Source organism: Aquarana catesbeiana, linkage group LG02 (genome assembly GCF_042186555.1).
Source record: "Aquarana catesbeiana isolate 2022-GZ linkage group LG02, ASM4218655v1, whole genome shotgun sequence".
NCBI classification, from domain to species: domain Eukaryota; kingdom Metazoa; phylum Chordata; class Amphibia; order Anura; family Ranidae; genus Aquarana; species Aquarana catesbeiana.
In genome coordinates, this window is record NC_133325.1 from 795,948,543 (window position 1) to 795,963,649 (window position 15,107).

A 15,107-nucleotide genomic window follows, 5' to 3' on the forward strand; every position below is an offset into this window, starting at 1 on the left:
GGCCGGCATCATGGCACCTACCCAATCTAGGGCTGGAGGGCTTTCCTCTCCTCTGGTGTCTTCTCCTCCACTCCAGTGGTGCAGGCAGTGCCTCTTGTGTCTGCTCTTCCCACAGCCGTGTGTCTTCTCTCTGTCTCTTCCTCCAAAGCGCTAGGCATCCAATAGGATCACCTAATGCTTTGGCCAATCAGGAAACAGGTCTCACGACCTGCCTCCTGATTGACCGGCAGGAACTTTATAGTGTGAAAATAGCACAAATGAATTTGCTATCATCACCTAATTGGGTGGGATCGGGGTACAGTACTCTGTGCCCCAAGCTTATCCTTTTTTGAAGCCTATTAGAGCCTCTGGCTCTAATCAGGTGCTTCAAAAAAAAAATCACACACCCCATTGTAATCCATGGATCCAGTGTCCTGATAAGTAGATAAGGGGGCGGACACATGGATAGAGGGGGCGGTGCCTGTGTGCCCTCTATGGATGGGCCGCCACTGCATTATACAAAAAATTGGGCTAACTTTACTGTTTTTTTTTTTAAATTTATTGAAGTGTATTTTTTCCCCAAAAAATGCATTTAAAAGGCTGCTGTGCAAATCAGTGGCAGCCCGTCCATAGGGGGCGCATGGGCCAGGCAGAGCACTCTGCACTGTCTGTAGAGGAGGTGTCCCGGCCCGCACTGTGTCCCTGCTGTGCCCGCTGACCGGCCAACCCACCGATACTCCGAGTAGGGCTGCCCCCCTAGTAAGTTCATAGTCTCATATCATAGCCTCTCATGGAATCTGATCAGACCTTTTTACATTGCCTGTAACTGTTTGGGATGTATAAAAAAAAAGAAGTTTGTACCCATCCATGCGGCTTAATATAACCCTGTCACAAGAGGAATATGATGTGAATGTACAATTTTTATGTAAAGCGCTACGTAAATTATTATTATTAATTATTATTTAGTGCATTGAAACAATGTGGCTGATTATTGTAGACATGTGCGATTTACAGTGTGCAGAATGCAGTTGGCTTAAACATTAACATTTTCTATATTTTATCTAGCAGTAATGACACATAATCACCTGATAAATGCCCATTTAGAGTCCTTCATTACTAACCATGTAATTTTTCAGTTTGCGCCGATCTGTGAGGCTGTGCTATATACCATAAAGTGTGAGGCTGTGCTATATACCATGATCTGGGAGTCTGAGCTATTTACTCTGTCCTGTGATGCTGAGCTGTATACTCTGTCCTGTGATGCTGAGCTGTATACTCTTGACCCTATGGGTGGAAGCAAGTTGAATACAGGGGACAGAGTGGGTGGATTTTATAAGGGGTGGGGCTTATGAGAAGTGGGAGGGGTCAAAAAGGAAGGGCGGGGTCTAGTGCCCCCCATCCTAAAACTTCACCAGCCGCCACTGGTGCAAATACAGCATGACATAAAATGCAACAACCGCTATTTTATTCTCTAGGGTCTCTGCTAATTTTATTATAATGTTTGGGGTCCTAAGTCGTTTTCTAGCAGAAAATACAGATTTTTAACTTGTAAGCAACAAGTGTCAGAAAAAGGTTTGGTCTTTAAAGCGGAGTTCCACCCAAAAATGGAACTTCCGCTTTTCGGAATCCTCCCCCTCTCCGGTGTCACATTTGGCACCTTTCAGGGGGGAGGGGGGAGCATATACCTGTCCAATACAGGTATTTTGCTCCCACTTCCGGGCATAGATACCCGAGCCAACTGTGGGTATCTACGCCACTTCCGGCTCCTTCACCGCCCCCCCCCCCCCCCCCCCCCCCGCTGTCTTCTGGGAGACACACAGGTCCCAGAAGACAGGAGGGACCAGTGTGATAGCACAGCATGACTTGCACATGTGCAGTAGGGAACCAGGAAGTGAAGCTGCACGGCTTCACTTCCTGATTCCCTTACCGAAGATGGCAGCGGCAGCACCCGAGAGCCGAGGGACAGATCGGCTAAAAGTCAGCAGCTGCAAAATTTGGCGGAACTCCGCTTTAGGTGGGTAAACTGATCTCATTTACACACTGAAGTTCATTCCTTTGATCTAAAAGAACTGAAAGATACAATGTATCTCTTCTCTATCTCCCAGCTGAGGAATGTTGATGAACATTGTTGGGCTTTTTTTTGACAGCTCTGAGCGGCTCTGCACCAGTGTTCATTTTGGCAGCAAGTTTTGATTTAGTTTTAGTCTTAGGACTAAAATGGCATTTTAGTTTAAGTCCCATTTTAGTCTTCTGCAATTGTTTTAGTTTTAGTCGTTTTTAGTCGACTAAATCTCCAGTACATTTTAGTTGACTAAAACTAATTTAAAAAGACTTCGTCTAAAATCTAATGGGTGTAATTAAATTGTAATACATTAGTTAACCTTTCGCTACAATTTCCAAATGTATTATATACTGCTGGAGTGAAAAATTGAATATGTTATTATTGATAGTATTGAGGTATGGACATGCACTACAGACCAGTGTTCATTTTCAAATCAAATTTCAATTTAGTTTTAGTCTTATGCCCTGTACACACGGTCGGACATTGAACGGACATTCCGACAACAAAATCCTAGGATTTTTTCAGACGGATGTTGGTTCAAACTTGTCTTGCATACACACGGTCACACAAAGTTGACGGAAAATCCGATCGTTCTGAACGCTGTGACGTAAAACACGTACGTCGGGACTATAAACGGGGAAGTAGCCAATAGCTTTCATCTCTTTATTTATTCTGAGCATGCGTGGCACTTTGTGCGTCGGATTTGTGTACACACGATCGGAATTTCCGACAACGGATTTTGTTGTCGGAAAATTTTATAGCCTGCTCTCAAACTTTGTGTGTTGGAAAATCCGATGGAAAATGTGTGATGGAGCCCACACACGATCGGAATTTCCGACAACAAGGTCCTATCACACATTTTCCGTTGCAAAATCCGACCGTGTGTACGGGGCATTAGTCTTTTGACTAAAATGCCATTTTAGTTTTAGTCCCATTTTAGTCTTTTGACTAAAATGCCATTTTAGTTTTCAGCGTATTTTATCGGAGACACCAACACGCTTGGAGCAACATCGCTACCTCAGGTTTTACATCTGCTTAGAGTTCAGATTTTAATGACATTTGTACAATGGGGTCCGGGGGTCCAGCACTGCCCCAACAATCCTTATTTTTCTCAGACATTCCTTACTTCTTGGTTGTAAGAATATATAACTGTTCCCTATTATTTGTATGTATAACATGGTAGAGATTTCTATGAAGGAATTCTTCGAGGCACTTTACATTTAACTTGATGTCTTCTATCTTACTCTGTGTTCAGATATATCTTTGTCTTTTGTAAATATCTCTTTATTTTTTTATACAATTAAAACATTTATTCACAATTCTCTTTGTGTATTTATTGGCTGTGGATATTCTTTGGTGAATGACACAGCTGGGGTGAGTACATTTTTCAAACTGAACACCCAGATATATGCAGAGAATAAAGTTTTTTTTTTTTTTGATTGTATGATTGGCATTAGAACAACATCAATAAGCCAATGAAAAGTCTAATCCTTCAGTAAGTTACCTCCTAGTCTGAGATGATAGATAATAAGATATATATGTGTGTATACTTTTTACAGATTGACAGAGGGGGCGGGGTGCCTAGCCAGGGCTCCATGTCTGAATTCACACAAGAGTCATGGCTCAGCTTGGGTGCCCCCAAAGCAAGCTGCTTGCTGCGGGGGCACTTGTTGGGGGAGGAGCCAGGAGAGCCAAAGAGGGACCTGAGAAAAGGAGGATCCAGGCTTCTCTGTGCAAAATCATTACACAGAGCAGGTAAAAATAACATGTTTGTTATTTTTAGGCAAAAAAAGGACTTTAGTATCACTTTTATTTAGCTTATATGATTAATAGGATTGTCCCGATACCACTTTTTTAGGACCGAGTACAAGTACCGATACTTTTTTTCAAGTACTCGCCAATACCGATTACTGATACTTTTTTTTAATGTCACGTGACAGTGTTTTTTTTGTTTTTTTTTAAACAGTGCTTTTTTTTTTTCGGGGGGAGGGGACGGTGTATGTGTATGTTTTTTTTTATTATTTACAATTTTTTATTTTTTACAATAATATTTTTTTTTCTTTATTGCAATATGTGTTTTTTTTTTATCAGCCCTGTTGGGGGGCTTTGGTGAGATATCGGGGGTCTTAGCAGACCTCTGATATCTCCCCCCTTGAGACAGAGAAAGAGACAGAGGATAGAGATTCCCCAGTCCCTTTCTCTGCAGCCTCAGCTGCACTGACAATGAATGGAGAGAAGACAGCGGCTCCTCTCCATTCATAAACTGAGACATTGTAATCACAGGAGATTACAATGTTTCAGTTATGTGAATGGACAGAGTCAGCTGACTCTATCCATACACAAAGGAAGGAGGAGGGGGGCGGCGGAACGGAAGGGGAGAATGAGAAGGAGAGCAAAACGGAGGGGACAGCGGAGGGGGACAGAGAAGGAGAGAGGAACGGAGGGGACAGCAGAGGGGGACAGAGAAAGAGAGGGGAACGGAGGGGACAGCAGAGGGGGACAGAGAAGGAGAGCAGAACGGAGGGGACAGCGGAGGGGGACAGAGAAGTAGAGGGGAACGGAGGGGACAGCGGAGGGGGACAGAGAAGGAGAGCAGAATGGAGGGGACAGCGGAGGGGGACAGAGAAGTAGAGGGGAACGGAGGGGGCATGGAGGAGGATGCGGTGACAGTCAGCGGTGACCGATCACTATGTCACTAAAACCGCTGAAAGCCGCTGGGGGAGAATCTTGTAACTCCCCCACGCGCCGATCACAGCTGTCCTCTAGGTATCGGGGGAAGCATCGGGAGCATTTGCCCGAGTACAAGTACTTGGGCAAATGCTCGGTATCGGTGCCGATACCGATACTAGTATCGGTATCGGGACAACCCTAATGATTAATATTAAAATCTATATTTATGTGGGTCACATTTTTCCTGATTTAAAGACCCATCCCATCTTCATCAATGTGCAAATCCCCTAATTTGAAAAAAAAGTCCAAATAACCTACAGTATCTCACAAAGGTAAGTACACCCCTCACATTTTTGTAAATATTTTCTTCTATCTTTTCATGTGACAACACTGAAGAAATGACACTTGTCTACAATGTAAAGTAGTGAGTGTACAGCTTGTATAACAGTGTAAATTTGCTGTCCCCTCAAAATAACTCAACACACAGCCATTAACCACTTCAGCCCCGGACCATTTGGCTTCCCAAAGACCAGAGCACTTATTGCGATTCGGCACTGCGTCGCTTTAACTGACAATTGTGCGGTCGTGCGTTGTGGCTCCCAAACAAAATTGACGTCCTTTTTTCCCCACAAATAGAACTTTCTTTTGGTGGTATTTGATCACCTCTGCGGTTTTTATTTTTTGCACTATAAACAAAAAAAATAGCGACAATTTTGAAAAAAAAAAAACCTCATTATTTTTTACTTTTTGTTATAATAAATATCCCCAAAAAATATATAAATTTTTTTCTTTTCCTCAGTTTAGGCCGATACGAATTATTTTACATATTTTTGGTAAAAAAAAATCGCAATAAGCATTTGGTTTGCGCAAAAGTTATAGCGTCTACAAAATAGGGGATAGTTTTATGGCATTTTTTTTTTTTTTTTTTACTAGTAATGGAGGCAATCAGCGATTTTTATCATAACTGCGACATTATGGCTGACACATCGGACACTTTTGGCGTGATTTTGGGACCATTCACATTTATACAGTGATCAGTGCAATTAAAAATGCATTGATTACTGTGTAAATGTGACTGGCAGTGAAAGGGTTAACCACTAGGGGCAGTGAAGGGGTTAAGTGTGTCCTAGGGAGTGATTCTAACTGTGGGGGTGGTGTGGCTATGTGTGACACAACACTGATCACCGTTCCCAATTACAAGGAGCTGTGATCAGTGTCCTGACACTAGGCAGAACAGGGAAATGCTTGTTCACATAAGCATTTCCTTGTTCCCTGGTCGGCAAGTGGTTAATGTCTATACCGCTGGCAACAAAAGTGAGTGCACCCCTAAGTGAAAATGTCTAAAATAGGCATGGAGTTCACCAGATCTTCACAGATTGCCACTGGAGTCTCTTCCCCTCCTCCATGTCGACATCTCGGAGCAGGTGGATGTTAGAGACCTTGCGCTCCTCCACCTTCCTTTTGAGGATGTCCCACAGATGATCAATAGGGTTTAGGTCTGGAAACATGCTTGGCCAGTCCATCACCTTTACCCTCAGCTTCTTTAGCAAGGCAGTGGTCATCTTGGAGGTGTGTTTGGGGTCATTATCATGTTGGAATACTGCCCTGCGGCCCAGTCTCCAAAGGGATGGGCTCATACTCTGCTTCAGTATGTCACAGTACATGTTGGCATTCATGGTTCCCTCAATGATCTGTAGCTCCCCAGTGCCGGCAGCACTCATGCAGCCCCAGACCATGACACTCCCACCACCATGCTTGACTGTAGGCAAGACACACTTCTCTTTGTACACCTCACCTGGTTGCCCCCACACACGCTTGTCACCATCTGAACCAAATAAGTTTATCTTGGTCTCATCAGACCACAGGACATGGTTCCAGTAATCCATGTCCTTAGTCTGCCTGTCTTCAGCAAACTGTTTTCGGACTTTCTTGTACATCATCTTTAGAAGAGGCTTCCTTCTGGGATGACAGCCATGCAGACCAATTTGATGCAGTGTGCAGCGTATGGTCTGAGCACTGACAGCCTGACCCCCCACCCCTTCAACCTCTGCAGCAATGCTGGCAGCACTCATATGTCTATTTCCCAAAGACAACCTCTGGATATGACGCTGAGCACGTGCACTCAACTTCTTTACTGGACCATGGCGAGGCCTGTTCTGAGTGGAACCTGTCCTGTTATACCGCTGTATGGTCTTGGCCACCGTGCTGCAGCTCAGTTTTAGGGTCTTGGCAATCTTTTTATAGCCTAGGCCATCTTTATGTAGAGCAACAATTCTTTTTTTTAGATCCTCAGAGAGTTCTTTGCCATGAGGTGCCATGATGAACTTCCAGTGACCAGTATGAGAGAGTGAGAGCGAAAAATTAACACACCTGCTCCCCATTCACACCTCAGACCTTGTACCACTAATGAGTCACATGACACCGGGGAGGGAAAATGGCTAATTGGGCCCAATTTGGACATTTTCACTTGGGGTTGTACTGACTTTTGTTGCCAGTGGTTTAGACATTAATGGCTGTGTGTTGAGTTATTTTGAGGGGACAGCAAATTTGTACTGTTAGGCCCCTTTCACACGGGCGGCTGTTCTGCCGCTGTTAAAAGCATGTTTTGTTATTGTTGAAATTCAGAGAATCCTGGGACAGCGTTCACTTGCAGTTGTACATTGCGATTAGCTGCGTTTACGTGCATTTACATGCGGCTGCGTTTAGTTGCGTTGGAACATTCTTGCCATTTCTGATGTGCTTCCTGTTGTTTTTCTTTCCTTGTTGCTGCTGCTATCTGCAGGAGAAATAGTACACTGCGATTACCTGCAGTTATGTGCAGATAGCTGCAATAAATCGTTCCTGGACGCAGTCAAATTTATTTTTTCTAATCACCAAACCCCGTGTAACGAAACCGTTGCTAAATGCAGTGTGTGAATGGGGCCATAGGAAACCATTGTGTGAGTTTAGCTGCGGTAGATAACTTTATCTATCTGTAGCTAAAAGCTGAATTCTATCCGCCCGTGTGAAAGGGGCCTTATACAAGCTGCACAATCACTACTTTGCTACAATGTAAAGTGTCATTTCTTCAGTGTTGTCACATGAAAAGATGTAATAAATTATTTACAAAAATGCGAGGGGTGTACTCACTTGTGAGATACTGTATATTTCAAATATAGTGTCCCATACACCATCCAATCTGTATACAATTGGTGCACAATATGTCAATTCTTCTCACAGGTGATATGTGATCTCTTCCACTTCACTCCACACCCACAGTGCTCTTCACCACACCTCTTGGGTGTCCTCTTACCTGAATTAACTACTTCAGGACCAGCCGCCGCAGTTATACTGCGGAAGGTTGGCTCCCCTGCGCGAAATGCCGTCATTGTACGTCAGCCGCTTTAAGAGGAATAGGGATCCTATGACGCCAGAGCCGATGCGTGTGGCCGCAATGTCCGCCGGCCACCCACGATTGTTCCACAGAGAGTCAGAACGGGGATCTGTGTATGTAAACAAACAAATCTTAGAGATCTGCTGTTCCTAGTGATCGGGAACAGCGATCTCTCTCCTCCTCCAGTCAGTCCCCTCCCCCCACAGTTAGAAACACCTCCCAGGGAACACTTAACCCCTTGATTACCCCCTAGTGTTAACCCCTTCAGTCTCAGTGACATTTACACAGTAATCAGTGGCTATTTTTAGCTCTGATCACTGTATAAATGTCACTGGTTCCAAAAAAAATTCAAAAGTGTCTGATTTGTCTGCTGCAATGTCGCAGTGCCGCTAAAAATCATTGATCACCGCCATTACTGGTAAAAAAAATGCCATAAATCTATCCCCTATTTTGTAGGCGCTGTAACTTTTGTGCAAACCAATCAATATACGCTTATTGAGTTATTTTTGGTAAAAAAAAAAAAAAAAGTAGAATACATATTGAACTAAACTGATGAAGAATTTTTTTTCTTTTTCATTTATTGGTGGGATATTTATTATAGCAAAAATTTTATTTTATTTTTTTTTCAGAATTGTCTGTCTTTTTTTTTGTTTATAGCGCAAAAAATAAAAACCGCAGAGGTGATCAAATACCACCAAAAGAAATCTCTATTTGTGGGGGAAAAAAGGACATACAGTTTGTTTGGGTACAGCGTTGCACAACCGTGCAATTGTCAGTTAAAACAACGCAGTGCCGTATCGGAAAAAATGGCCTGGTCAGGAAGGGGGTAAATCCTCCCGGTCCTTAAGTGGTTATTAAGGGACCCCACTATTAAATTGGGGTCAATTGCACTCTCTTAATATCAGCTCCAATCTTTCTCCTCAGGCTCAGCATTTTTTTATTTTAGTTGTTTGTTTTGATAGAGTGGTGTAGAATAGCGCCGTGTACCTTTAGTTATTTATAACTACTTTGTCACTGACCTGGTGAAAGCATGCAGCCAGTGAATGAAGAATTCCTGATATGTGTACTTTTCCTGGGTCAGTGGCTCATAATAGATTGAACCCAGAGACAGACAACCTTCTGAAGAAAGTCAGCAAGTGAAGGGCCTGAGTATTTCTCCAATGATAGATTTCCTTCAAAGATCGACAACACAACCATTCCAATTAAACCTTCATTCTTCCGTCTTTGCAGTTTTTCTTAAGGGCCTATATGGATTCAGCTGAGGTGTATTAACCACTTCCATACCGCTGAATGTCATATGACGTCCGTGTCTTTCAGTGGTGATATCTGAATGATGTCTGCAGATATCATTTTTTTTCAGTCAGCTGCACTGCTATCATTCTATCAAATCAAGAGCCGGCACCCCGTGGAGAGAGGAACAGCGCAACCCCGCCTGAAGAGATGAAGGGGCTCAGGTAAGTAAAATTGGGGGGGCAGTGACTGCCAGGTGTTTTTTCACCTTAATGCATATTGGTCAAATCAATACATTTTGCAAATCATTTGGAAGTACACACTCTGAAGCAAGGCTGTTTTTTTAACATGTTAATTTCTGCATTGGCTCCAGAACTATGCCAACACCCCTACATAGAAGGTCGTTCAGCCAGGAGAAGCCGGAGGGGAAACCTCTAGCACAGTGGTTCTCAACTCCAGTCCTCGGGACCCACCAACAGGCCAGATTTTAAGTATTACCTTGGGGGAGATGCAGACTAGAATACTGCAATTACTGAGCAGCAAGTGATATCACCTGTGATGTATTTCAGCTATCTTGCAAACCTGACCTGTTGGTGGGTCCTGAGGACTGGAGTTGAGAAACACTCTAGCACCTCTGGAGGAACCCTGGCTGAGAATGGCGAGACTAGAGATTTTTTTGTGTGGATTATTTGTACAGGAAAATGACAGAGAAGGGAGACCAACAACCAAATTCTGAATTTTATTTGATTCGTTCTGTCAGCTACAGATATGAATTTATATTAAACGTGTACAATATGTATAAAATAACTCATAGAAAAAATAGTTTACTTATCTCTCAAAATTGTAGCAATGACTGATATAAATGTTAAAAAGAGAATTTAAAAAAAGTGCAATCCACTTTTGACTTCAAATGAAACTTCTATGTAGAGGAGAAGAGTACCTGTCCTCCATAGAGGAAGGGAGGCTCAGAGATGTGATCACATTCTGGACAGATAATAGATCCTCATTGTATATAGACAGGTACACTTTACACATTCCATGTCTCATTATTGCACATTTTCCATTTGCAATGCTAAGTGCTTTATCCTGAGATAATTCAATGCTAACGGGATAATTGGGAGAACCGGTATTCACCGATGATACAGATTATACAGTAGGGAGAACTGATACTATATATACATACATTAAAGTTTAGCAATATATACAGACAGTACAGATTATACCATCAGAAGAACCAGAACATACACATCATATAAATTATACTATTTACAACATAAGAAAGTGACTATTTCTGAGTTTATTTACATCTTATACAATATTTTCATTTTTTTTATATTTACTGTACATGTCCAGCCTGAGTTCTCATGTCATTTTGCACCCTGGAATTGTCCCCTGCAGAACCTCATCGTCACCATAAGATGTCCTCAGTCTTCCAGGTTGAGGGATATCCAGTGTGACTAGACCTGCTGGAAGACTGAGGAAAGACCGTGAGTGCAGAGCACTATGATCCCGCCCCCTGTGCACATCCCCTCCCCCCACTCACTGTGTAATATTGCAGAGAGCAATCAGTGCCAATATCTGCATCATCCAGGACTGCCCACCCTGGGAGAAGACCAGAGTGGACATGAACCCAGTGTGCCACATGACTGGCCAGAAGACATCAGAAAAGGGGAATTAAGAAATGTTAAAAACACACATATATACGGGGGAAGGGGGGTCAAGGAGTACAGAGTTGAACTTATAATTATTTTTGCAGACAACTAGCCTAGGTATCTGAATCTGTCTGGATATCACCCCCCATCACCCTCTGAACAGCAGCATTCACACTAGAAAGGGGGGGGACATAAGTATGAGCCAATCAGGGCTCCGCTGCTTGCACATGTGCTGAGAAGAGGAGAGGGCAGAGTTGATAAGTTAGTCTGTTGCTGTTCCGTCACCATCCAATCAGCATGCTGTGAGCAGGAGGTGACATCACTGTATTCTATAGCTGTAAACATCACCTGTCCGGCTCTGATGTGTGAATCACAAAAGTGTCCGGACAGAATTATAAATCCTTTGATGTGGATTTGACCTGATTATTTAGCAGTTTGACTGGAGTTCAACTTAGTATAAATGGCAACAGTAATTTCCTCCAACAATATTATGGATTAATATGACCCGGCAATGTTCAAATACATTCCAACACAAGACATATAGCCAGGAAATGCCAACAATCACCTGGCAGTGTTGTCACCAGAAAAGGAAGTCCAGATCTATGTTTTTCTCATCTGGGAGGTCTAAACAGATGGCAATACAGTTTAACAATCAGTAGAAAATCCTAAAAAATGTGGGAAATTGATTTTTCCTGCTGGCAATGTTATTCTGCACACTGATTGTAGTACATGCAGAGTGCAGTGTATAGTCCGGGGATCTCACAGATGCCAGGAATGGAGCCGGATGCTGAGATCATATAACTCCAGTGTACGTCCAATGGGAGAAGGAAGAAGATGGCAGCTCTGGAAGAGGAGGGGAAGGGCGTGGCATCGGCAGGGATGGAGTGGATGTGTGGGGCTCAGACCTCTCATCATTGGAGGAGAGCACACCCAGAGGTAAGTGCTGTGAATACCTCATATTAAGGAAAATGCTGGCGGACGTTATTCAGGGTATAACCCCCTTTTAATGTGCAAGTAAAGGCTTTTTTTTACCACATGGCTGGACCCCAAGTCAAAATTTTTATTGCTATGTCCCCACTATGGAGACTCTTCATCTCTATTTGTCCTGGTGACAGAACATAATGAGAAGTCCAAAAGTGAGAAAATATCCTTCACTGGTCTCTGTGACAACTTTCTAAGACTCATTTCCTGTTGCACCCCAAGGCAGGAAAATGAAGGGAAATTGCTGCATTGGGTTACAAGACAAAACATAACTTGATGGGGTTAACACTCTTCTCCACTCTACTTCTCAAAAAAATGGCTGCACATCCAATTCGAAAGGGACTATTCTCAGGAATCTTTAGATGGCCACTATATTAATTAAGGTGATGCCTACATAAAGGCAGCTCTTCTAGACTCCGCCCCTGATGACCCCATGAGTGTCAGAGGTAGGAGTGGGCGGGGTATACAGTTGATGATGTCACACATCTGATAGGTACCTGTGAGGAGAGGAGTGTTCAGGCACTGAAGGCTCAATCACACCTGAGCACACAGAAAACACATACACCGCATGCAGGTTGATGTGCGTTGACATACATCTCTCTGCACACTGACCTGCACATTGTTTAAAATGCAGTTTGACTTCATTCAACACATCGAGGGTCAAGATACTCACATTTTGTTTGTAATTTGACAAGAATGTTACATTTATGTAGACTTTTGTGTGTAGCGCTGCATCAATTGCAGTGTGGTGTGAAGGGCTCATAGACAGCAATTGTTTTTAGAGTGTCCTTGTATTGATCGATACATCTGGTGTGAACGTTCCCTCATATGTGAGGAAGTGCTCCACTGCTTCTAATCCGGAATTATATGATAAAGGTCTTTTTTTAATGATTGCTAACAAATCTCTGTTAGACAGACAAACATTAGACTCTGGATCATGGAGAAAATTGGATCATACATTGCTGGTTTCTTTACCTTCCTCTGGATCAACTATGGGTATAGGATTGTGTATAAAGGGTTGTATATTTTTGTTGCCCTTTTATTGGTTGAACTAGATGGACTTGTGTCTTTTTTCAGCCAGACTAACTATGTAACTATGCAGAAAGTGAGCTTCTCTACATGGAGTAGGGGCCCCGTTTCTCTTTATTGATGAAAATTTGTGGAAGGTGGGAATCCAATCTTATTGGTGGGTATGGATCCATTCTGGATGGGTGGCACAGATATGTTCTCTGCCAGTGGCACTTCTTGAGGGACACCATTGGTTGGTATGGATCCATTCTGCATGGGTGGCACTGATCTGACCTCTACCAGTGGCTCATCTTCAAGGACACCATTGGTGGGTATGGATCCATTATGGATGGTTGGCACAGATATGTTCTCTGCCAGTGGTTCATCTTCAGGGACACCATTGGTCTTCAAATCTCTTTTTCTGCAGTAAATCTGGAAATATAAATCACACAAAATTGCAGAGACTATCACCAACATACAGCATTGGGACTGTTCTCTCTCTAGTTTATTCCCACCCTCCATCATCCAATAGTCCATTCTCCCATGTGATATGGCTTCTGTTGTTTCATCTTTATTTTCACCTGCCTGGTAATTATGTGAATAACACACTTCCTGTCCTAGGGTGACAACGCTCACTCACTGCACTGTATCTGTGTAGAGCGGAGTTGTCACCCTGGGCTGCTCTCCTGAATTGGACTACAAACAGATCTTCATCTCCATTACATGGGGGAGGGGAATGCATAGTAGAAGTTTGTAAGAAAGAGCACACTGAATATCTGGCAGGATCAAAACTATTATCTGTAATTGCTGATCTTAGACTGAAAAAAACAAGACGACAAATACAGCCACCAAATCTAAGGACTGATATTTCCCTAAAACCATCCCCACACACTCACCAACCTTTATCTGTACCAGATGTCACTGCACAGACCTCATCCACACACTAATTCTGCATCCACATGGTGCCCCCCCCCAATGTATCTCCTTCAGTCCCATCCCATGATGAGCAAAATAAGAGGCCTGAGCTGGTTATAGCAGACATTGACTTAAGCATGAATATAAAACCAGAATAGATAAATAAAGAGTAATGGAAGAAGTGGAGTATTTACTTTCCTGGAACAATTTCCACTTTGGGTTTCCTCCAGTGCTGCTTACACAGTTATAGGCATTTGGTTCAGTTTGACTAATCTCCTCCTTCAGTAAAGATCATGTGACCAACACCTGAAACTTTGTCTGCAAGAGGAACATTAACCAACCCGAGCTCTCAACTCCTCTTCAGAAGAAATCACATGACCAAAAAGTCATATACTGTAGGGAGCAGTGCCCCCCCCCCATTGCTCACTCGATTGCTGCTTACACCCATCGCTTACTCGATTGCTCACCCGTAACCCGCCAGGCCCCCTGCCAGCCCCGCACTTACCCCATGCAGTTTGCGGCTTCCCCCCACATCTCCTCCTGAATACCAGCGGTCACTTCTCCTCCCAGCCAATCAGGACTCACGGCCAATTGGGTCTCAGGACTCACATCCTGATTGGCTGGGAGGAAAAACAGGAAGACATTAGTTGAATATTAATTTGCTAATGTCACACAACTAGGTGGGCTCTGGGTGCAGTGCTCTGCGTCCGGAGCCCATCCTTTTTTGAAGCCAATTGGAGCCTCAGGCTCTCATCACATGCTTCTGTATGTAGATTAGGGGCTGGGCACATCATGGATTAGGGGGGGCGGTTCCCCTGTGCCCTGCATGAGTGGCTGCCACTGGTAGGGAGTCTAATGCTCGGTTCACATATCAGCCGCTGAATTCGGACCTGAAATGGACCAAAAGACACACAGTGTTTTTCTGCAAAATGCTCCGGACCTGCTGCGGAGATATGTGAACCGGCTCCATAGAGAGCAGGTCAAAATCTCCTGATATTGAGAATTGGATGGGGGGATCCCCCATCTAATTCTCAATGGTGTGAACCCGCCCTAAAGCAGCATTTTCTCCAGGAGCAGCAAGTATTTCACACCTTACATTGCTCTTCATGCTTTCCAGAAATGGCTAACATAACTTTCAGTATAGATCCATGTTAAATCAACAGAGTCTCTCTAGAGGCGGCTGCTGATCTAGAGGAATAATCCGATCACAGAAAGGAAAGATGTAATCATTACTCAC